At 38.6% G+C, this 23,413-nt stretch overlaps 1 long non-coding RNA gene across 1 annotated transcript in view; it reads left to right on the top strand.

Moving 5' to 3' along the window:
• Positions 1 to 310: 310 nt before the first annotated feature.
• The window catches only part of LOC120244987, a 63,363-nt gene continuing 40,260 nt past the window's right edge, over positions 311 to 23,413 (top strand). Inside the window, exons 1-2 of the long non-coding RNA XR_005531676.1 lie at positions 311 to 421; positions 1,950 to 2,038. This is a non-coding gene — a long non-coding RNA (uncharacterized LOC120244987). The remainder of the gene's footprint in view (positions 422 to 1,949; positions 2,039 to 23,413) is intronic.

The raw sequence follows: 23,413 nt of genomic DNA, 5'->3' as shown, positions 1-23,413 counted from the left end.
CAGGACAGGTTCCCGGAGGAAAGCAGCAGTCGCCTACACGCGTCTCTGGGCGTGGCCTGGACACCAGTGCGCAGGCGCGGGAGCAGCGTCCCTGCGCCCACTGGGGCCGGAACTTTAAGTCCAGATTCACTTGGGCGTCGGGAGCATGGGGGCCACGACTAGGGGTGGGGTTTCCTCGTTGGGGGCGAGGCTTCAAAGACATCTATCGCCAACGCAGGAAGTGGATTTCCGCAGGCAAGCTAGCACGTGGGGGAGAGGGGGGAGAGGAGAAGGTCCTGGCAGCTCCTGCCTGAAGCCAGAAGCTGGCGTCAGGTCCACTGCGGCAGGCCCGGGCCTCGCTGACCGTAGCCGGTCGAGCTGTACGTCGCTGTACACCTGGTTCTGCTTTCTCCTCCAGACGTGGGGCAGCTCGCCCGAGGCGGTCAGTGAGTACATGTTGCAGATAAATGGCATCCCTGATGGCTCCAGCATAAAGAGCATGCCTCCAGGCACCCCTGTGTCCTCCTTAGCTCCCCCAAGGGGCCCCCAAGTCCGAAAGTGGGGCCGCAAATACCCGCCATCCTGAGACCAGCTCGCCCTTCAGCTTCCCCACACTCCCGCTGGCCTGATACGGTTCCATGGCCATTGGCTAGCTGATTGTAGGGCCCTCGCGCTCCCCAGGATAGTAACTCCTGGTTTTGCCTGGCTCTGAACCGGCTGTGAGGAGGTAGGTGTGACCTTTTGGATCTAGGCTCTGCTCTAGACCTGGTGAGGCACGAGCCAGATGGCCGTTTACAGAGGATTGACGCTAAAAGCATTGAGGACATGTTAGCATTGCCTCCCTCACTGGGCTAGTGGATCCTACCTCCCTTGTAGCTAGTCCTTTATTACGGTGTCTTTTAAGGAACAGGGCCCTGGGGGCCCCAGGGTGGCTGAGTCGGTTAAGTGTCCGACTTTGGCTCAGGTTCATGTGTTCAAACCCTCCTCAGGCTCAGTGCCCGAAGCCTGCTTTGGATGTGTGTCTCCCTCTCTCTACCTCTCCCTCACTTGTGCTCGCTCGCTCTCTCTCTCAAAAATAAATAAACATTAAAAATTAAAAAAAACAAAGAAAGAAATAGGAACAATGTCCTAAACTGGAGAGGTTATCAGCACTGCAGTCTTTAGCTAAACCGGATCATTTTCCAAAATCTCCATCACAGAATTGACTATCAGTCTAAAGAGAAAATAAATTTATTATTTTGCATATTTTATTATTCATCTGATTTTCTTCCCTTCTTGTTGAAGGGATTCAGAATGAGCCTCAACAAAATGTGCCATTTTGGCCTGTGGGTTATTTTGAGCTAAAGACAATCAAGGCTCAGAAGATTCAAGAAGAGCTTTTAACCTCTCCCTTAACTGCCTAAAATAATTTAGATAGAGGGCCTGATCTAGGAAGGAACCTATCACCAGAGATAACTACAAAAGAGTACAAGCTAGGTGTGGTAAGCTGTGGGGAAGTTGGCAAGGCTTGTTTGTTCAAATTAGACAAGTATCTGATTACCAAACTCTAAGTACCTGTCTGATCTTCTTAAAGCCCTATAAATTACCCTCCTCTCCTTTGAAGCCCTAGGTCCCTATTCCATTCCTTAGCTCAGTTTGGTATATGAGCCTCCCAGACTTGCCTTAAATCTCATATTTTTATGGTGCTCTTATACATGTGAAATTAAATGTTTTTCTCTAGTTAATCTGTCTTATGTCAGTTTAACTAATAGAAGAGCCACAAGAATCTAGGAGGATAAGGGGAAAATACCCCCCCCAACACACATTATATAGTATGAAGCATTTTTATATGGGACCCCTTAAGAACTGTGATAATTAAACATTTATGTGATTAACTCAGGTTACGTATTTTTCCATTCTGTGCTCTTCTAGTAAAATGGAAAAATAATTGTGTGAGATAATGCTAAATTTAGTTCTCAATATTTTACCAGAGGCAAGTGGAGATGACCCAGGACAGATATTGGGACTGTAGGTGGAACATGGATACTGAGGCATGAAGAGCAGAGGAATATCACCTGAGGTTAGTCTTGCCTGCTTTCCCCAACGTCATCAGGTGTGTCATGCCTGGGCTAACCACACCTGTTATGCAGTATTGGTACTCCGTTCAGAAGGGTCTCCCATCGTTCATTTTCAAAAAGGATTAATTTCCATTCCAAAAATATCCTCCCATTCACTTAAGGATCATTTTTCCTTTGGCACGCTCCCCCAGTTGTATTTTCAGAAAACTGGAGCCCTGATAGACAAAAGGCACTACTGAGATGCCTCCTCCCTCACTCATACCATCCCTTGAGAGCTAGTAGGGAGGGATCTCAAAAATTGCTAGACATTTTTCAGAATAAAGATCCTCCCTTGTCACCATTTATTATATTCTGTAAGTGCTCAGCAAAGAGAAATCGCTCCCTTTGTTCCTTGTCCCTGCATTTGCTCCTAGAGTTACAGAAAATGAGAAATACATAAATAAAGTTTGTCTTTGGATTTTAATATGACAGGGATGTTTGGTGGAACAGGAAATGAAGGACTTCACTATTTCATGGCGGGAATCCGGTCTTCAGTATGTAGGGTAGAAAGGGTACGTGGAGAAATGTGAAAAGCTTGTACATGACTCTGACATTTCCGTGTGCACGACAGTAATGGTTTCAACAGAGAGCAGTGCTACTGTGCTCCAGCAAGAGCCTTTTTCTTAGCCTTTGGAAATTGCCCCTCGACAGCTCATCCTGAGGGGAAGCATCAGGTGAGAGTGTGTCAGGGGCTCCCTTCAGTTCACGGACAGCTAAGACACTGGCCTGAACTCTGGGTATTTAGCTGACAGTCACCCTCACCCCCACCCCGTGCACAGTGATGCAGCCAGCACCAATGTGCCTCCTTTGCACATTCCGTTATGTGCATTCACAGTTGCATATCATCAGAATTGAAGGAGGTAAGAGTCAAAGAAGTACCAAGCCAAGCCATATTGGAGCCTGAGACAAAAACAGAAAAACGACATATCTGGTGTTAACATGTTAAGATTTTGATATTTTGTTCATCATGGATTTTTTCCTTAATTTTGATTTTTAAGTGTTACATTAAAATATTACTGAGATTTAGGGGCTCCCTTAAGTTTTGCTCCCAAGATAAATGCCTCACTTTCCTACTAGCTCCAACCCTGGGAGGTAGAGTACCCAAATGATGATTTTGATGACAAGTGGTATGTAGAAACAGGTTTGCCCACTTGGATTTACCTGACACTCCTAGGAGTCAGGCACTGAGCCGGGGCTGGCAAAGCAATTGAGCCTCTGGGTGGGATTTGGGGAGCCTTATGAAAGTCTCTCTTTGACCACTAAAAAGAAAAAAAAAAGTACTCCCCCTTGCCTTAAGTTCAGTCTTTACCAAATAATTTATGAGTTAAACATTCCCTAAAACAAGCTACATTGGAAAATGCAAACCCTGATAGCAGGAGAGTACAGTGAGAGAAAGTCCCTAAATTGTGCTTATCCATGCATGAGTTTGTTCCATTTTATTAGAAGCAAGACAGAATGGGAGGCATGATGATGCTGATTTGTTGGAGGTGGTGGCGTGGTGATGATGATGGTAGTAGGTGTGGGGTTTCAACAAAGGGATACAGAAAGGAAGAGGAGAGTTTCAATGAGAAACTTATTTTCTTCACAGTTTTCTAAAGTCTGGACAGCTGTAGAAAGATAACATTTCTCCTAGGAGTCATTCCTGCTGTGCCATGGGGATGCTCAGCTGACCACCCCTGCCACTGCCTCTCCTCCAGCTCTGTACTGGACCATCCTCTAATCTTGATATCTTCTTTCTTGTATTCAAATAGAAGTCTAGAGTGGATGAACCCTTTATGACCATCCAGTTAAAGACCTTCTCCCAGATGTGGTATCTGAGACCCAAAGGATGTGTAATGCTCTATCCAAGGTCACACAAGACAGCACCAACACAACCAGAAATGTGGGCTCTGGACTTGCCACATGTTCCTGCTGTCATTCATCACAGAATTATCCGGTACCTACTATATCAGTTGCTAGGGATGTAATGGTGAACAACACCAGTCCTGGCCCCCACCTTCCTGGGATTTACAGTCTTTTAGAAGATGAAAACATCAGTCAGATAATCACAAATAGATAACCATTACAGTTTTCTGAAGTAAAGAACAGTTCTGTGACATGTATAGTATAGGAAATGTGATCAGTGTTGTGTGCCAGAAATAGCACTTGAGCCATAGAACCAGCTTATACCCAGGGACTTCACTTCCCTAGGATGGTGTTCACTGAAAGTTTTACTGAAATTCTTCTCAAGAAACTGGTCTTATATGGAACACTGAGTGCCAAGTAAGAAAAGGAAAGTGGATATAACAAAATATATTCCTTAAGTTTATAGATACCACTCAGAGGCACTTCAGTCCTAATATTAAGGTATCTTATTCTTGCTTTGCAAATGATTTTCATAAACATTATTTTATTGTTCTCCTGAAAACAGTAACTTTGAAGAAGCAAATGGTAGATTGAATTATTATTAAATGTAACCAGACCAGTGTCAGAAATAACACCTGACAATCTGAATATGAAAAAGGAAATGATAATTATAAAATACATATGTAAGAAAACAAAGAGCAAGTCTCTGGGATCATTTAGAGTGGGGAATATCAATCCCACAGTTCTCAAAACCTGAGGACATCGTCTTAGGATGACTGAACACAGTAATTCATGTTCCTGTTAGTTAATCATGCTTATCAAAGAAGATTAAAGTTATTTAAGAACATCCTTTCATAAGAGTGCAGGAGAAGTATATAGTATATTTTTGGAAGGTGTGACTAAGTTTCCAAAATCAAGAAAAAACTCCTAGCACTTGAAGAGTTGACTTCAGTTACCTAGAAAACATCCTTCAGGAGCACTGAATTTCTGACAATGATGATGAAGCACAATGATGATGACATGAAGCCTCACAGCAGTGACTTTCTGATGCAGTGGGTATGCCCCAGCTCCTTTTTCACTGGTTTTGTACATCAGGACTCTCAAGGGACATAAGAAGAGATTCATCTGGTATTTGCCTCTGAGCCAAAAAATAATTTTAATCATTGTGGAACATAACCTGAGCAATTCTTTGATGTCATGTGTAGAACTTAATCTACTTCTCAGAGTGACCAACTTGGTTCATCACACTGCATCTTGGGCCATCCTATTCAGCTCATTTTCTTCCAGGAACTTTGAAAATACCTCCTGTTCTTCAGAAGAGACATTTGTAGGTCGCTGGTGGGACAGAAGGTTTATTTATCTGGGGTTTGAAGGTCAGCATTTTGACTATGAGAGAGGAAATGGGCAGTTTTGGGGGCCTGCAAGAGATGGAGGGCCAGTAAGACTTCCCACAGATATACCTGGATTACTACTTTCTGCTCCACAGTACCTTAACTGGGGACCCTTAAAATGCTCTGAGCCATAGTAACCTACACATCTGAGTCACTCCAGCCATCACACTCCTTATCACTTTGATTGGCTTTCACTTCCAGCACCTTCTCTTTTCCATTAATCAGTGTGTTGTAGAAAACCAATCTCCATGTTCTAGAGCCAAAATATAATGAGAAAACAGAGTTTGGATAAAGAAGAACAATAGCTTTATTGCTTTGCCAGGCAAAGGAGGCTACAGCAGACTATGGCCTTCAAAAACAGCAAGGCTGCTCAGAGGAAGAGGTGGGGAGTGGGGTTATTGGGAGGTACAGGAGCTAGCCAGTTTCGATGGGTATTGTGTATGTGCTGCTAGTGTTGTGTGTCATGTTTTCAGAGTGGTACTGGATTCCTGAAACAAAAGGCTCAGAAGGTAGGAGGGGGGGTCTGTGAACAGAGGGGGAAAAAAGGTTACTTTAAAATTGAGCTTCACTGAGGGGCACTTGGGTGGCTTAGTCGGTTAAGCGTCCGACTTTCGCTTAGGTCATGATCTCGCGGTTCGTGGGTTCGAGCCCCGCGTCGGGCTCTGTGCTGACTGCCAGCTCAGAACCTGGAGCCTGTTTCAGTCTGTGACTCCCTCTCTCTCTGGCCCTCCCCTGCTCACGCTGTCTCTCTCCCTCTCTCTCTTTCTCTCTCAGAAATAAATAAAACATTAAAAAAATTTTAAAAAAATTGAGCTTCACTGAAATATTAGTGTAGCCATTTAATTTTTGTTCAATTTTATGCTGTTAAGTGGCTTCATTTTGATGAAAATGATGCTGAATTTCTGGAGGGAAGGATGTAAGATTTCTGTCTTATTTTCTTGAATCCCAACATCCTTCCACATAGTTAGGCAGGCACTATGGCCCCTAAATCTATCGTAGATGATTGGCAGCTGGGAAAGTCTCCTCTGTTAAGACTCCTCCCTAGAGGGCTTTCTGGGGAGAGTGTTATAAGCCTTTTTTCAGTCTCCAACAGCAGATATGTTTTGTCTCTAGGTTGATTCACCAGGCAAACACTTGGGAAGCATTTATCCACAGCAAGGCATGATACCATCTTCATTGAACTTGTTCTCAGAGAGGCAAAAGCCCAGATACAAAGCCGGTCTGTTTCAGAGAAGCAGAAATAAGCCCTACTAATACTGGTCTGAAGAGCATAGTGCTCCTTCCTCCTTTAGTGTCTCTTTTGAGTATCTGTCACTCCTCCCATCTGGGAGATGGAGCAGTAATTTTCTTGATTATGCTTCATGCCACAAGGACACATCCTTGCATCTCTTGGCCATACTTCTAGAAGGCACAGAGTGACCTGATATTATAGGAAAGTAGTGTAGGGTCAACATGGCACAAAGCTTACATCAACTTGTAGGATTTTCGAATTAGAATTAGGAATCATTCAGTGGTCACAGAATACAGATTTGTATTTGCAGACCACTCACATGTCATTGTAGTAAGAGTCACAAGACAGCTCAGGACCTGAGGCAGCACACAATCAATTTTCACCCCCACCCCCCCCACCCCATGTAGGGCTGAGATTATCAGGAAGGTGCAGCAATAACATGCTGGTCATAACTGTGCCAAGAGATCCTTACCAGCCAGAGATCTAATTGAAACAGATACAAGTAATATGCCTGGTGAAGAATTTAAAGAACAATCATAAGGATACTCACGGAGCTTGAGAAAATCATGGAAGACATCAGGGAGTCCTTTATCATAGAGATAAAAGAGTTTAAAAAACAAATGAAAAATACAGTAACCGAGATTTGAAACCATCTGTATATAATGACCACAAGCATGGAAGAAACAGAATAATGAATAAGTGATAGAAGATAGAATAATGGAAAATAATGAAACTGAACAACAGAGAAGGAAGAACTATGGATCATGAAAATAGATTTAGGGAACTCGTTGACTCAGTGAAACATAATAACATTCGTATCATAGAAATCCAAGAAGAAGAAGAGAGAGAAGGGAGGGCAGAAAGTTTATTTGAGGATGTTACAGCTGAAATTGTCCCTAATCTGGGGAAGGAAACAGATACCCAATTCCACGAGGCACAGAGAACTCCCATCAAAATCAACAAAAGCAGTCCAGCATCAAGGCATATTGTAGTTCAATTTAGAAAATATGCTGTAAACAAAAAATCCTAAAAGCAGCAACACAAAAGAAGTCCCTAACTTACAAGGAAAGACCCATAAGGGTAGCTGAATTTCTCTACACAACAACTTGACAAGCCAGAAGGGAGTGACATGATATAGTTAACATATAAGTGGGAAAATCTGCAGTCAAGAGTACTCTATCCAACAAGGCTATCATTCAGAATAGAAGCAGAGATAGTTTCCCAGACAAACAAAAACTAAAGGAGTTTATGACCACTAAACCAGCCCTGCAAGATATTTAAAGGGGACTCTTTGGGGAAAAAACAAAAGTAACAAAGAGAGGAACAGAGAAAATTTTGAGAAAAAAATGGCAAAGCAAGTAATAAAATGGCACTAAATACATATCAATAATTACTCTGAATGTAAATGGTCAAAATGCTCCAATCAAAAAGCATAGGGTGTCTGAATGGATAGAAACCCAAGATCCATATATATTCTGCCTACAAGAGACTCATTTTAGACCTAAAGACACTTGAATATTGAAAGCGAGGGGTGGAGAAACATTTATCATGCAAAAGGAAGTCAAAAGAAGTCCAGAGTAGCAATTTTTATATCAGACAAACTATATTTTAAACCAAAGACTATAAAAAAGATGAAAAAGGGCTCTATATCATAATAAAGGGAACTATCCAACAAGAGTATCTAACAATTATGAATATTTATGCCCCAAACATTGAAGAATCCAAATATACAAAACAACTAATAATAATAATAACAACAACAACAAAACAAACAGAAAGGACCTCATTGATAATAATACAATAATAGAAGACTTTAATGTCCCACTTACATCAATGGACAGATCATTTAAGCAGAAAGTCAACAAGGAAACAATGGCTTTGAATGACACACTGTACCAGATAAACTTAACAGATATATTCAGAACATTTCATCCTAAAGCACCAGAATACACATTCTTTTCAAGTGCACATGGGACATTCTCCAGAGTAGATCATATACTATGTCCCAAATCAGGCCTTAAAAAATACAAACAAAATTAGATGATACCATGCATATTTTCTGACCATGATACAATGGAACTTGAAGCCAGCCACAAGAAAAAATTTGGAAAGAGCACAAATACATGTAAGGTAACAACGTGCTACTAAAGAATGAATAGGTCAACCAGGAAATCAAAGAAGAAATAAAACAAATACATGGAAACACATGAAAATGAAAACATGATGGTTGAAAACCTTTGGGATGCAGCAGAAGCAGTCAAAAGAGGGAAGTATATACCAATACAAGCCTACCACAAGAAGCAAAAAAATCTCAAACAACTTAATCTTTCTCCTAAAGGATCTAGAAGAAGAACAACAGGGGCACATGGGTGGCTCAGTCAGTTGAGCATCCAACTTCTGCTCAGGTCATGATCTTGAAATTCATGAGTTTGAGCCCCACATTGGCCTCTCTGCTATTAGCAAAGAGCCCATTTTGGATCCTCTTCCCCTTCTCTCTGCCCTTCTCCCGCTTTTGCTCTTTCCAAAATAAATAAATATTAAAAAAAAGAAAAAGAATAACAAATGGAGCATAAAGCTAGCAGAAGAAGGGAAATAATAAAGATTAGAACAGAAATAAATGATGTGGAAACCAAAAACAAGCAAAAACACAGTGGACCAGATCAATGAAATCAGGGGCTGGTTCTTGAGAAAATTAATAAAATTGATAAACCACTATGCTGACTTATCAAAAAGAAAATAGAAAGGGCCAAAATAAATAAGATCACAAATGACAGAAGAGAAATAATAGCCAACAGCATAGATATACAAACAATTATAAGAGAATATTATAAAAAGTTATATGCCAACAAACTGGACATCCTGGGAAAAATGGACAAATTCCTAGAAACATATAAACTACTAAAACTGAAACAGGAAGAAATGGAGAAGTTGAACAGACTGAAAACCAGCAAAGAAATTGAATCATTAATCAGAAATCTCCCAACAAACAAAATACAGGGCCACATGACTTCACAGAGGAATTCTACCAAACATTTGAAGAACAGTTAATACCTATTCTTTTCAATGTGTTCCACAAAATAGGAATGGAAGGAAAACTTCCAAACTTATTCTATGAGGCCAGCATTGCCTTGATTACAAAACCAAAGACCCCCCTAAAAAAGAGATTACAGGCCAATATTCTCAACAAAATACTAGCAGACCGAATACAACAGTTCATTAAAAGAATAATTCGTCACAATCAATTGAAGATGGCACAAAGGCATGGAAAGACATTCTAAACTCATGGATTGGAAGAACAGATACTGTTAAAATGTCTATACTACCGAAGTAATCTATACGTTTAATGCAATCCCTATCAAAATACCACCAGCATTTTTCACATAATTAGAACACACAATCCTAAAATTTGTATGGAGCCACAAATGACCATGAATAGCCAAAGCAATGTTGAACAAAAAGCTGGGAGACAACACAATTCTGGACTTCAAGGTATATTGCAAAGCTTTAATCATCAAGACAGTATGGTACTGGCACAAAAATAGCCACATAGATCAATGGAACAGAATAGAAAACCTAGAAATGAACCACAAATATATGGCCAACTAATCTTCAAAAAGCAGGAAAGAATATCCAATGGAAAAAAGAAAGTCTCTTCAACAAATGGTATTGAGAAAACTAGACAGCAATATGCAAAAGAATGAAACTGGAGTACTTTTTTACACCATAGACAAAAATAAACTCAAAAGGGATGAACAGCCTACATGTCAGACAGGAAACCATTAAAATCCTTGAGGAGAACACAGGCAGTAACCTCTTTGACATCGGCCATAACAACTTCTCACTGGATATGTCTCCTGAGGCAAAGGAAGCAAGAGCAAAAGTAAATTATTGGGACTTCATCAAAATAAAAATCTTCTGCAGTGAAGGAAACAATCAACCAAACTAAAAAGCGCCTTCAGAATGGGAGAAGAAATTTGCAAATAACATATCTGATAAAGGATTAGTATCTAAAACCAATAAAGAACTTATAAAACTCAATACTCTTAAAACAATCCAGTTAAAAAATTGGCAGAAGACATGAATATACATTTTCCCAAAGACATCCAGAGGGCAAACAGACACATAAGAAAGGTGCTCAACATCACTCATCATGAGGGAAACTGCAGTGAGGTATCACCTCACACCAGTCAGCATGGAAAACACAGGAAACAACAAATGTTGGAGAGGATGCAGAGTAAGGGGAACCCTCTTACACTGTTGGTGGGAATACAAACTGGTGCAGCCACTCTGGAAACAGTTTGGAGGTTCCTCAAAAAGTTAAAAATAGTACTACCCTATAGTCCAGCAATTTCACTGCTAGTTATTCACCCAAAGGATACAAAAATATTGATTTGACAGGATATATGCTATGATGTTTATAGCAGCATTATCAACAATAACCAAATTATGGAAAGAGCCCAAATGTCTATCAGATGACATATGGATAAAAAAGATATGGTAACAAAATACAATTAAATATTACTCAGCCATAAATAAAGAAGGAAATCTTGTCATTTGCAATGTCATTGATGGTGCTGGAGATTATTATGCCAAATGAAATAATCAGTCAAAGAAAGGCAAATACCATTTGAGTTCACACATATGTGGAACTTAAGCAAAAAAGATACTTATAGGGGAAAAGAGGCAAACCAGGAGACAGACTCTTAGCTATAGAGAACAAACTGAAGGTTACTAGATGAGAGGTAAAGGGAGGGCGGTGTTAAATAGGTGATGGGTATTAAGGAGGGCACTTGTGATGAGCACTGGGGAATGTATGTAAGTAATGAATGACTAAATTCTACACCTGAAACTAATATTACGCTCTATGTTAACTAACTGGAATTTAAATAAAAAACTTGGGAGAAAAAAACCACACGCAGATTTATCAACAGAGAATCAACTGAGTTGAGAAACTTTCGATCTATTAGGAAATTCTAGGATTTACTCTGAAATAAATGGGTAGATATATAATTTTCTTTTGCAAAACTGGAAGTTTTCCACTCATTAATATCTTTGGGTTATTTATGTATTGACATTTCATCTTTCTTTGCAATCAGTTTGGTCTTAAAAGAGAGAAGGAGAGACAGAAACTCAAGCAGGCTCCATGCTATCAGTGCAGAGCCCAATGCAGGGCTCAGACTCACAAAACGTGACATCGTGACCTGAGTGAAGATCACGAGTTGTATGCTTAACCAACTAAATAACTACATTTTCAAAAGCACATGCATTATCCTAAAAAAAACAAAACAAAACAGTTATTTTAAACATGGAAGAAAAAAAGTCTGTGGACTAATATATTTTAGTAAAAAGTGTATGGTAGAATTGCATATATGTTGATTTTTAGATTGATATAATTGGGAATATTGTTACTAATGCAAGTTTAACAAATTAGTAGAATGTACGTATCTCATTTTTTGTCTCAAGTTTTAGTTTGGGGACGTTTCATATTTATGTGTCAATTTCTTTTTTTTTAATTTTTTAACATTTTTATTTATGATAGAGAGACAGAGAGAGATAGAACATGAGTATGTGAGGGGCAGAGAGAGGGGGAGACATAGAATCTGAAGGAGGCTGCAGGCTCTGAGCTGTCAGCACAGAGCCCGATGTGGGGCTCGAACTCCCTAACCATGAGATCATGATCTGAACTGAAGTCATATGCTTAACTGACTGAGCCATCCAGGTGCCCCTGTGTGTCAATTTCTTTAGAACATAATCTTACAATTAGATTTACAGTCAAATTCTCAAAATTATCCCCATTTTCACCCATGGTAAAGCTACACAAATGGTATTAAAATGAACATCTTTTTTCATACACGATTCTCTGTGTTTGAGATAATTTCCTTGATGTAAATTTCCAAATATAGCACATTACATATACTAAGATTCTAGAGAGAAACACAACCAATCAGAGAGGGACAGACAAACAGATAGATAAAGAGGAGATTTATTATAGAAATTGGTTCATGCCATTATGGAGGCTGAGTGATCGTATTGATGAAGTTTTGGGATGATGGGGGTTTGTGGAGCCTATGGCCACAAAAGAATTATTGAAGATGTCGGGGCGCCTGGGTGGCTTAGTCGGTTGAGCGTCCGACTTTCGCTTAGGTCATGATCTCGCAGTTTGTGGGTTCGAGCCCCGCGTTGGGCTCTGTGCTGACTGCCTGCTCAGAGCCTGGAGCCTGTTTCAGTCTGTGACTCCCTCTCTCTCTGACCCTCCCCTGCTCACGCTGTCTCTCTCTCTCTCTCTCTCCTAGAAATAAATAAAAACATTAAAAAAAAAAAAAAGAATTATTGAAGATGTCTTTGGTGCAAAAAGGTGATTTTATTAAAGCATGGGGACAGGACCCATGGGCAGGAAGAGCTCTCCACTGTAAGTGTGAGGGTGACTGTCTTATGAAGTCGGAGGAGATAAAGTCCAGAGGGAGTTTCCAAAGAGAATTTCACATGCTAGAGACTTACTGGAGGCCTAGCTATTGTCCAGCTAAGGTTGTTTTTCCCTCTAGGGAAGACAGTAGGGAGTTCCTGGACTTCAGACTATGATGGGATTGCTTTAGGTAAACTGGTGGAGACTCAACATTTTGACCATTTGTCTTTAGTCCATTCCCACTTTTGGGTAGCTGTAAGTATCCAAGGAATATCATACATGTCCCATGGGCAGGGTGGGGTGTGGTGCTGCTAGTTTGTGCTTTGTCCCTCAGCCTGCTTCATGCTCCCTTAGCACTATGATCTGCTTCCTGCTAACTGGAAAGCCAGGAAAGCCAGTGGTATAAGGATGAGTGCAAGGGTTCAAGAGTACCAGGAGCACCAGTGTCTGAGGACAGGAGAAAATAGATGTCTCCACCCAAGCAGAGTTCAAATCTGCCCTTCCTCTGCCTTTTTGTTGTGTTTAGGCCCTCAGCTCACCACCATCAGTGAGGGTCAACTTCTTTACTCATTCTGTGGATTCAAATACTAATCTTTTCCAGAGACACCTTCTAAGGACACACCCAGAAATAATGTTTTATCAGCTATCTGGAAATCCCTTAGTTCAGCTGACACATGAAATTAACCATCACATCACATTACTGCCAGATCACTAAGCAAAAGTTCCATTTGCACACCCTGCTACCTGAATTTGCAAGCTCCCCAAGGACACATGCCACAGTTCTTTCTGATAATATCCTAATATCCAGCAGACTTGCAACCATTTCATTTTCTTTCTGCTTTACCTCACAATAGACTCTTTAATAGAAGGCTTTGGCTTTCTCCTTTGAGAACTATAATCTCTGTACAGTTTGGAACACTCCAGTTAATTAGATATCTTCAAATCCTGCCAAGATAGAGGAAGGGCAAGCCTTAGAAAAATATTGTCTTGTTCACACTTGGGTTGATCCAAAAGCAGTATTTTAACCTAAGCCCTAAAATACAGTTTTTCAGTAACTATTATCCCAGGAGAAATGAAAACTTTGAAAAAAAAATGCATTTTGACTGTGTAATATTGATGAAGGAGCATGAGGCATGCTGAGGGCCAAGCACAGGCTAACCACGCCTCAGGTGGGATGTGTGTGATACTCCTCAGGTACTCCTGGCTGCCCAAGAACAAATGGTTAAACAAAGGGGAAAACAAATGGTTAAACTGAGAGTCTCCATCAGTTTACAAATATCTTTTCAATAGCCTAATCTCCTAGAACTCCCTACTGTCTTTGCTAGAGGGAAAAACAATCCTAGCTAGGCCTTCAGTATTCTGTGAGTTTTCTTTAGCATATGGAAATCCCTTTAAGAAACTTCCTCTTAACTTTATTTCCCCCAGCTCCCATTGTTGTATATAACCAATCACTCTTCACAACTCCATTATAGCTCTTTCTGCCCCCAGGTCATGTCCTGTGCTTTAAGAAAATCACCCTTTTGCACCAAAGACTATCCCATCACTCCAAATCCCCATCAATATTGTGATTATAATGAGAAATAGATATTTGGTCTTTGTCCCCTTTCTGGAGCATATCTCTTGGAATTTCCCAAGTGATGAGAGTGATAAAGGTGTCTCTTACTATGTTAATGAGGTAACTTGTGGAAAGCACCTAGGGGCTGGTTGCCAGTGGAGCTTGCCAAGTGTTAGAGGATTAAAACTTTCAGCCCCACCCCCTGACATCCTGGGAGGGAAGAGGGACTGAAGATTGAGTTCAATTCACCAGTGGCCAATGGTTTCATCAATCATGCCTACATAATGAAGGCTCTATAAAAACCTCAAAAAAGAATAAGATTAAGAGACTTCTGGGTTAGTAAACCTGTTGAAGATGCAGGGAGTGTAGAATGCTATGAGAGGGCATGGAAGCTTTGAGCCTTTTACACATACTTTGTGCTAGGCATCTCTTCATTTGGTTGTTCCTGACTTACATCCTTTTATGGTAAACCACTAATTAAGTAAGTAAAATGTTCTCAGAGTTCTGTGCTCTGTTCTTGTGAACTACTCAGACTTCAGGAGGAGATCATGGAAATCTTTGATTTATAACTAGATTGTTTGAGACTACAATCTGAAGTGAGGGCAGGGAGAAGTTCAGGCGGTCTTGTGGGACACAGCCCTTAATCTATGGGATCTAATGCTATCTTCAGGTAGTGTCAGAATTGAACTGAATCCTAACATACCCAGCTGGTGTCTGAGAATTGCTTGGTGGTGTGGGGAAAAAAAAACTCTACACTGGAATTAGTGATCAGGATCAGAGGCTTCTTATCACTCAATTTCAGAATTTACTAATAAGCATACTTTTAAATCTAGGAACAGCTCAGAGTTTATACATCTTGTTTTGTCTTCATAAAGCTTTAAGAATGTGTTTGAGGTATGTGCTTGTGTGTATATGTTTATTTCTGTGACAGTGGTATTAAATTTTCAGAGAGAACAAAAATGTGTTGAAAAAATAGTCAATCCTTTCAGATAATTTTAGAATGTATTATAAAATACAACTTCTACTTTTAAACAAAATTAGTGATGGTAATTTGCCATCACTTCCCCAGTAAAAGTTATAAAAATAGTTAAGTGCTAACTACAAGTAAATAGTTGTGGAGGAAATACCTTGATTATTTTAAAAGCTCTTAAATTTGTACAAGAAAATGTTTGAAACTCTCAAGAAATTACTAAGCAAAGGGCATGGGAAAATATATAATTCATAAAAGAGGAATTACAACAAGTAAATATATATAAGAAAAGTGTACAACCTTGTGATAACAAATGCAAAATAAAATATTTCTGAAATTCATAGCAGCTTTATTCAGAAAAGATAAATGGATATAACCTAGATATCTATCAAAAGAAGAATCAACAAACACCTGTGGTATACGCATGCAGTGGAATATAGCTCAGTAATGAAAAGGGAAAAGGAAACCTGTCGGTACTTGAAACAATAGGGAGGAATCTCAAAAACACTTTGAGTGAATGAATTCATATCCTAAAAGAGTACATATTGTATGATTCCATTGATACGAAGTTCTGGGATTGGTGTGCAAGTAAACTATGATTTAAGAAACTGAGAACACTGGTTGCCTCTGGCATATAGGCAGGTACTAGGGGCAGGGTTTGATGGGAAGAGGCACGAAGCAGCATTTTAGCATAACAGTAATGTTCTATATCTTGATAGAGGTTGTGTTTCATAGGCGTATACATTTGTCAAAACTCACCAAATGGTTAAGATTTATATATTTCATTATATTTAAATTTTACCTTTAAAAGACTAGTAAACAAAAATAAAACTGTGCAGTATGGTGATCTGTGTGCACTGAAGGTGTGTACTGTCTCTGTTAGTGTGTAATGGGGGTCTTCCACCAGAGTCCTTATGGACATTATAGTGAATGAATTAGTAGATGTCTGGGAGGCAGCCAGCTCTTGTGTAGAATGAATTGAGAATACCTTGAGCCTGGGTAGTGTAGGAGCTTCCAGGGAAAATGATTGTCCTTAGCTGAATATAGACACTTGATAACCTTCTTGCCTGCGGTGCTTCCTGCCTTCCGCTGGAGGATGGGCTGAGGTGCATGTGTCAGGCTCTTTGATTAGCCCAGATGGGGGCAGCAGGTAAACTAGTCTGAAATGGCAGACCAACTTTTTTTAAATTGTTTGTTTGTTTGTTTGTTTTTCGTACTCTCTACACCCAACACCCAACATGGGGCTCGAACTCACAACCCCTGAGATCCAGACACATACTCTTCTGGCTGAGTCAGCAGTCTCCCCTCAAAGAACCAACTTTTGACTTTGTTGATTTTTCTCTATTTTCTAACAATTTCTGTTCTTTATTAATTTTGTTTTTCTCCTTTCTTTGGGCTTAATTTGTGTTCTTTTTTTTTAGCATCTTCAGACGGAAACTGATTCTCAATCTTTCATTTCTTAAAATGTATGAATTTAAAGCCATAAATTTTTTAAATGTTTATTTTTGAGAGAGAGAGAGGAGGATGGGGTAGAGAGAGAGGGAAAGAGAGAATCCCAAGCAGGCTCTGTGCTGTTGGTGCAGAGCCAGATGCAGGGCTTGATCTCACAAATTGTGAGATCATGACCTGAGCCGAAATCAAGAGTTGGTTGTTTAACCAACTGAGCCACCCAGGTGTCCCTAAAGCCATACATTTTTATATTAGTTTTTAGCAGTAGTCCACAAATTTTCCTTTTCCATATCTTCATTATCACTTCAAAATATTTTCTATTTTTATTATGTTTTCTTTTTTATACATAGGTTATTTAAAAGTAAATTGCTTAATTTCTAAATATTTTTGGGTATTTTAAAATCATTTTTCAGTTATTGATTTTTAATTTATTTTCACAGTGGTTACAGAAATACTCTGTGATTTCAGTTCTTTGAAATTTGTTTAGAATTGCTTTATGTTTAACGTTCTATTTTGGTGAATGTTCCGTATGTATTTGAAAAGATTGTGTTTTCTGCAATTGTTGAATATAGCATTGTCCATAAGTCAGATCAAGTTGCTTAATTGTGTTGTTTAAATTTCGTACATGCTGCATTTTTAAATGTTTTTTCTGTCAGCTACTGGGCTGTTAAATTCTCCATTTATAATTGTGCATTTGTCTATTTCTCCTTAATTCAATTAAATTTTGCTGAATGGATTTTGAAGCTATACTATTTAAATTTTAGTATTTTTTTCTTACTGTTGAATTGACTTATTTTAACATCTTGAAATATCCTTTTTTAACCCTAGTAATACTTCATATCTTAAAGTCTGCTTAATATTTATTAATATAACCACTATGGATGCATTATGATTAGTGTTTTTACAACATATCTTTTCCCATTCTTTTCTTTCCACATATTTAAACAGTGTATAGGTAGGTCTTGTGTTTTTTTAGACAGTTTGACTGTTTAGTCATTTTACATTTAATATAATTTCCAATATAAAAGTCATCATTTTCTCATCTGGTTTTTGTTCAGTCATTCTTTTTTCTTATTTTGTTTTTTATTTTTATTTATTTATTTATGCTTATTTATTTATTTATTTATTTTTATTTATTTTCAAATAGTTTATTGTCAAGTTGGTTTCCATACAACACCCAGTGCTCATCCCCACAAGTGCCCTCCTCCATGCCCATCCCCCCCTTCCCCTCATGTTTTTTATGAGCTAAGCTTCCTTCTTTCTTATTTCATCCTTTCTTTCTCCCTTCCTTCCTACCTGCCTTCTTTTTTGTCCTTTCCCACTCCTTCATTTATTTTATTTAATTCTTCTATTAGCTTTTTCTAAAAACTCAACTTTATTGACATACAATTTATATAAAATTAAATATATTCATAATTTGATAAGATTTGACAAATATAACCACCATGACAATCAAGTTATGGATCTTACCCAAAAGAATAATCTGCAAAGTTTACAAACAGGTGATCTGTAGGGAGGAAACCTGAATGTCAGCTAAACATATGAAAAGGTGCCTTCATCTCACCAGTAATTGGAAATGCTAACTAAAACCTGAAAATAGAGTTTGATCTGAGCTAGCACTAAGGACATTACAATAGGCTACTATTTTTAAAAATTTATTTCTTTATTTTTGAGAGAGAGAGTGTGTGATCATGAGCAAGAGAAGAGCAGAGAGAGAGGGAGAGACAGAATCCCAAGCAGGCTCTAAGCTGTCAGCATGGAGCCTGACACAGGGAGCCCCATGTGGAGCTTGAACTCACGAACCACAGATCATGACTTGAGTCGAGATCAAGAGTCAGATGCTTAACCAACTGAGCCACCCTGGTGCCCCTACAATAAACCACTATCATGATTACCAAGGGGAAAAAAAGTAATCAAAGAACAACCATCACCTCATAGATATTCGGGGGGGGGGGGTCGGGGGTAGGGAAGCTAGGGAAAAAAAAATCTGATGAGAAGAGATCCTAGTGCCCTCTCTCTCTCTGGTCTTTGCTTACACTATTTCCACAGCTTAATTGCTCTCAGTATTTGCTAACAACTTGGAAAACTGTAGGGATACTTCAGTGACATACCGAAAGGACAATTTTCCAAGAAGTGAAAGGTTACTATCTAGTATTTATTAGAACTTCTTATAATCATCTACATGGCTTTTAGCCCCTTCCTTCTCCAATACTTTTGCACACTAACCTGAGGTCCTCACAGCTGTATTGAAGATTTTCATATTGGGTCTCTTAGATTCTTCAACCTTGTTAAGAAATTCATTAGTTTCTTCAACAGTTTTCTTTTCAGCATGTACTATATTACAGGCACTAGAAAATACAAAGGTGAACAAAAGACACACCATTCCTGCTTCAATATGAAAGAATATAGATAATTATAGAATTTGACATAGTAATTTTATCAGGCAGAATTCCACCAGAGAAACAAAACCAGTAGGATATATGTTTATAAGTACACACACACACACACACACACGAAGAGTTTTATTACGAAGAGTTGACTTCGTAATAGTTGACTTCAACATATTGAAGATGTTGATCACATCTACAAAATATCTTCCTAACAGCACCTAGATTAGCATTTGATTTAGTAATTTGGTACTAACACCTAGCCAAGGTGACACATAACACTGACCATCACAGTAATGTTTGGAAAATGCTATAATAGCAAAAGTATAAAGTGCTAAGGACCCACATCCAGTTTTCAAAGTTGTTATCAAACACATAATGAAAGAAAGCTGATCTAGGAGGCAGTCATTTCTGTACTAAAAGGAAAGATTCAACTAAATACTACTGATCTAGTTCAGTGGAAAAACTTTGTTTTTTTAAAAAATGTAAATATTAATATATAAAGTAGCCCATAATAATATATTCTCGGAATCTTAACAATTTTCATTCCAATAAAAATAGAGCTTCATCTGATTTAGCACAAGAGATATTTCAATAACCTAGTACAATAATTACATAAGAATGAACAAGAATCTTGGCTTCTAATACAGAACAGACGTTTACCTTGTAGGCATTTCAAAATAAAAAAAGATGGCAGGAAAATATCAGATGACAAAGGAATCATTAGTTTAAAGAAATGCTAAAGATTGAAATTAGAAATTAGAAACAAAACCTCCTGACTGTATCCTAAACCTATGCTTTTCCCAAAAATTCTGAAATCTTATTACATCAGAATCAAATGGATATTGATAAAGACACATAACCCTAGGCTCCACCCTATCTCAATTGCACCTGAATCTCCAGGCATCAGGTCAGAGCATTGAATAGTTAGTATGCTCCTCAGATGATTCTTGATGCACAGCCAATTTGGGGAAGTAACTGTCAAAATCTTCACAACACATCTTTGTTTTCCTTCATCTCGTTGGTCAAGGTTGGCTTCCTTCAGGAAGCTGTCTGTGATTTCTTTTATCTACAAGCAAAATTTCAGTGCATCCTTTTATCTACAGACTCCTTATCTAATATGATATTAATCAGAGTGTGTTATTTTATACAATCATGAAATTGAATTGGTAGAAGAATGGAGAAGCAGTACAATGTTTTAGGTCTCTACACATTGGATCTTTAGCTCCTGCTTTGTTATATTAGTTCAAATATTCTCTCACAAAACAACAGACATAATATTCTAATGCAAATCTGTATGTAACCCACATACCTGGAAAGAAAGATCCTGGGATACAGTTTCTGGGAGGGTATCATAGTTCAAGTTGGAATAAGCCATGACCAAAGATTTTCTTACTGATCAGCTTTACATAACAAAACTCTTGACCCAAGGCTTTAGAGAGTTTAATTAATGATAAGAATTTAGGCTTAGAACAAAGACCTAGATTCTAATCCTGGCTACAACACTAAGGTGATTTTAGAAAAGCTACTTTTCATATCTAGATTTTATCATCAGTGAGTGAAGATATAATATCTCATATGGAATAATAATAATTATAGTTGTTATAACTATGATCATTAGGTGGTATGCTAAATGGCAGTAAATGGAAAAACAAAATAAATATTTTTAATGTTTATTAATTTTTGAGAGAGAGAGACCGTGAGAGCAGGGGAAGATCAGAGAGAGGGAGACACAGAATCCAAAGCAGGCTCCAGGCTCTGAACTGTCAGTACAGAGCCAGACTCAGGGCTCAAACCCAAGAACTCCGAGACCATGACCTGAGCCAAGGTCAGATGCTCAACTGACTGAGCCACCCAGTTGCCCCCAAATTTTTTTAAGTATTTTACTGTTTCTCACCAATTAAAGAAAAGTTGGTGATCATGCAACTACCACCACTTTTAGTCACAGTAAGGACCAGCATGAGTATTACATCTCCAGAAAGAAAACAAACCGGCAGTTCTAAGCAAATATTTTTTTCAGAATCAGATCAAAGAAAAGTGATACAACTTTGATGTCCTGATTCAAAAATCAACATACCATAATATTTTGAAGTATTTGTTTAGAATCATTGAAGGTATATTTTGACTCTGGCAGATTATATTTTCCAGCAGTGGCTCCAATTACTTTTCCTATCCCACCTGCCTTTTTCTGTTTTTAGACCCCTACCTATTTCCATCAAGAGATGAGTTTATGTTCCCTCCTTTTAAATCTGGAAGGACCGTTGTGACTAGCTCAGTGGATATCCTACAGCAGATAGCACACAATGAGACTTCTGAGATTAGGTCATAATAAGCAGCACAACTTCCAACTAGCTCAGTCCCTCAGGATCCTTGCCCTTCAAATGCAAGTATTGTAATGCAAGGAAGCTCAGGCCACAAAGAGTGATCTATGCCTGCAAAATAAAGGATTCCCAACCATTAGGCCAAGCTGAGCTTCCCAGCTGAAAACTAGTTCCAACCAGATGAATGATCCATCTTGGAAGTGGGTCCTGTATAGGCCTCAGTCAAGCCATGCCCTTTGGATGCTGTGTGGATCAGACACAAGCCATCTCTGCTCAGCCCTGAACTAGTGTCGGATTTTTGAGCTAAACTAATGGCAGTTTTTGTTTTAAACTATATAAGTTTGGGAGCATTTTGTTCTATACCAATAGAATACTAGAACACTACCTAGTTCTATAGGACATGTTATATCAATACTGTGTGTCATTATTTCTTAAAGTACCCTATGGAGTGTTAGGATGGAATATTTGAGCATTTAATTCAGCTGAAAAAAAATGTAGGGTTTTCACTTGGAATTTATATTTGCTTAAATTTGAAAAGAATGTCTGTTGCAAGATGTATATTACCATGCTATTTCAAATAGCAAGAAAAAAAGGAAACAATGTAAGTAATTGTTAATAGGTAAAATATGGTGCATCAACACATGTAATGCTATACAGGAACTAAAAACAAGATAAAGGTCTAAATAACAAGTGAAAAATAAAAAATATAAAACTGTATAGAATTATCCTATTTGTGTTAAAACATGTAATAAATATTTTATCTAGTTGTACAAAGAAACATCTTTTCTTTTAAAAAATGGTTATTTTTGAGAGGGAAAGAGCACAGGTTGGGAAGGGGCAGAGAGAGAGGGGGGACAGAGGATCTGAAGCAGGCTCCATGCTGACAGCAGTGAGAGTGATGTGGGGCTCAGACTCACAAACTGTTAAAGTCTGGGATGGTGATGCCTCCCTTTTTGATTTTCTTCTTCAATATTACTTTGGCTATTCGGCGTCTTTTGTGGTTCCATACAAATTTTAGGATAGTTTGTTCTAGTTTTGAGAAGTATGCTGGTGCAATTTTGATTGGGATTGCATTGAATGTGTAGATTGCTTTGGGTAGTAATGACATTTTAACTATTTATTCTTCTAATCCATGAGCATGGAATGTTTTTCCATTTCTTTGTGTCTTCTTCAATTTCCTTCATAAGTTTTCTATAATTTTCATCATACAGATCTCTTATATCCTTGGTTAGATTTATTCCTAGGTATTTTATGGTTTTTTGTGCAATTGTGAATGGGATCAGTTTCTTGATTTCTCTTTCTGTTGCTTCATTGTTGGTGTATAAAAATGCAACCGATTTCTGTACATTGATTTTGTACCCTGCAACTTTGCTGAATTCTTGGATCAGTTCTAGTAGGCTTCTGCTGTAGTCTTTCAGGTTTTCTACAAAGAGTATCATGTCATCTGCAAAAAGTGAAAATTTGACTTCTTCTTTGCCAATTCTGATGCCTTTTATTTCCTTTTGTCGTCTGATGGCTGATGCTAGGACTTCCAGCACTGTGTTAAACAACAGTGGTGAGAGTGGACATCCCTGTCGTGTTCCTGACTCAGGGGGAAAGCTCTCAGTTTTTCCCCGTTGAGGATGATGTTAGCTGAGGGCTTCTCCTAGATGGATTTTATGATGTTTACATAAGTTCTTTCTATCCCTACTTTCTTGAGAGTCTTTTTTAAGAAGGGATGCTGTATTTTGTCAAACGGTTTTTCTGCATCTATTGACAGGATTATATGACTTTTATCTTTTCTTTT

This window comes from Hyaena hyaena, unplaced genomic scaffold (genome assembly GCF_003009895.1).
Source record: "Hyaena hyaena isolate Hyena2069 unplaced genomic scaffold, ASM300989v1 scaffold_401, whole genome shotgun sequence".
Lineage (NCBI taxonomy): Eukaryota > Metazoa > Chordata > Mammalia > Carnivora > Hyaenidae > Hyaena > Hyaena hyaena.
This window is presented reverse-complemented; position numbering and strand designations above follow the sequence as displayed.